Below are 2217 nucleotides of genomic sequence, written 5' to 3' on the forward strand. Positions count from 1 at the left end.
TATATATATATATTTTTTTTTTTTTTTGTGATTTCTTATTTGTTTACGCGGCACACACTGTTAGTATTTTCTGTTCGACACAGACCATTATTAGATATCCTCTATGGCATATTTTTGTATTTCTTGACAATCTTTGCATTAAGTATGATTGGTCAAAATGCTGAAATGTATAAAAAATAAACAATTTTTTACTGTTTATTATTTTTTTTTTATGCGTATAGTATGATTGGTCAAAATGCCGAAATGTATAAAAAATAAACAAATTTTTACTATTTATTATTTTTTTTTGTTTACAACACCCCAATTTCTTCCTAAATATTTTTTTCATTTTAATTCTGTTTAATTACCACTTATATGTTCTATTATAGCTGTGAAGTATGCCTGACCAATGGCCTTTTTTACTATATAAAATTTTCAATTATCTCCCCTCCCTTCACTCATACATTAACTGTATAGTCTGAATAATTATGGTTAGTTTTATTTTACCATTTTCATCAAAATCATTAATTCATCATTTTAAATAAGTTCCTTCCTTGTCAGGTAATATTTTGTTTTGTTCTGATAAAGCTATTTTTTTTCCCAAAAGGTTTACATTGCAGGTCCAATTTTTTAACTACCAGTTTTTTAACTTGGCTGTTACAGCTCCTGTCAGCGTTAAATAAGTATAGCTAAAGAAAAAAAAAAAACTTCTTATTTACTTTGATTCTTTCTCCAAACAAAAAAAAAATGTTATCCCATTCACTTGTAAATAGGTCTAAATAATTTCAATACTGTATTGTGCTCTTATTATAGCACAAAGACGATAATTATGTATCAATTGATTTGTTTTCTGAGTAGAATAAGAAAAAATATTGATGATATTATTAAAAGAGTTTAAATTTAAACCTAATCACAAATAACAAAAGTGGTATCCAATACAGTAGGTGAGAAAATTTTCTTTTAGAAAAATGCTAGTCAAATTCATTTGTAGCATCTTCATTGACCTTAATTGAAATTTTTTGTTGTAATTAAAAAATATTTACCGACCCATACTGGTCTATCATTCAGTACTGACCAGGCAAGATATGTTTTAACTTCTATGAAGAATTGAGCAGAATTTCAGCTTTCCAACAGTTTTAATGACGTTAGATTTGGATTATAGCCTTATCTATTATTTTTTTAAACTTATTTATCCATTCAAGTGTTTCCTGTAACCGGGTTTTTTTTTTTTTTTTTATTTATTATATTTTCCTTTTAATCTATGTGTAATTCTTATTCTCGTAAAATGTATCTAGTTGTTTGTTCTTGGTAGACTGATCTACTGCTGTGACTATGAATGAGGGTCTGATCTCACATTACCGTCTAATATTGAATTTTTTTTAGCGGGTCACTGAAGAGGATCTAGGAGGGTGAATTCCGGAGAGCGAATTTGTTGATCGGGTGAATTGAATAATTGAGCAGAAATGAGAGGGAAAAATGGAAGTGAGTGAAACATTTGTATTGGTTGTACAGACCGAAATGGATTGTAAAAGGAAACTGTAGGGGTGAAAAAAAATTGTTTATTATATCCTATTATTGTATATCTTTTTCTTATGATTATACCATGTATGTGTAATGTAAATATGTCCGATTACGGATTGATAAGTATGCTGTGTGAGATGGCAACCTAATGTATTTAGGCAGCATAGATGAATAAATAAAGTATTTCTCTTCAAAAAATATTTCATAATCTGAGAAGTTATGAATGCCAAACATCGGCAGTAAAAGAAAATCTTCCAAAAAATCAAGTCAGCAAATTTGTAATTTTTTATTTCTACGATTCTGACAGTTGTTTAACCTACTTTACTCGAAATATCTTTAGTTTTTGTAACTTTTTTTATATATTTATTTATTAGGACCAATATTATTTTTTCTTATTCTAAACAGAAATCACTTTGCATATAATAACCTTTGAATCCATTCAGAGCAAAGGCACAATGCAAACATGTATGCTCTTAGGATGCATTGGCAAGAACCTTCAGACATGTATCTAATATTTTTCAACCTAATATCACCAAAATAGGTTTCATTGAAATATATGATCCTACGTCTGCGGGTCCTTTAAAGTTCTCAAAAGGAAATAGATAAAGAATGACAAACTAAAAAATTCCTTTTTTTTTTAATTCTTTTTGTACATACTTTAGCCATTAAGAGCATTACCATTGCAGGAGTAGCTGGAGTGTGCTCCTTAATGCAACA

This window comes from Halyomorpha halys, unplaced genomic scaffold (assembly GCF_000696795.3).
Source record: "Halyomorpha halys isolate HHAL.00 unplaced genomic scaffold, Hhal_1.1 Scaffold208.1, whole genome shotgun sequence".
NCBI classification, from domain to species: domain Eukaryota; kingdom Metazoa; phylum Arthropoda; class Insecta; order Hemiptera; family Pentatomidae; genus Halyomorpha; species Halyomorpha halys.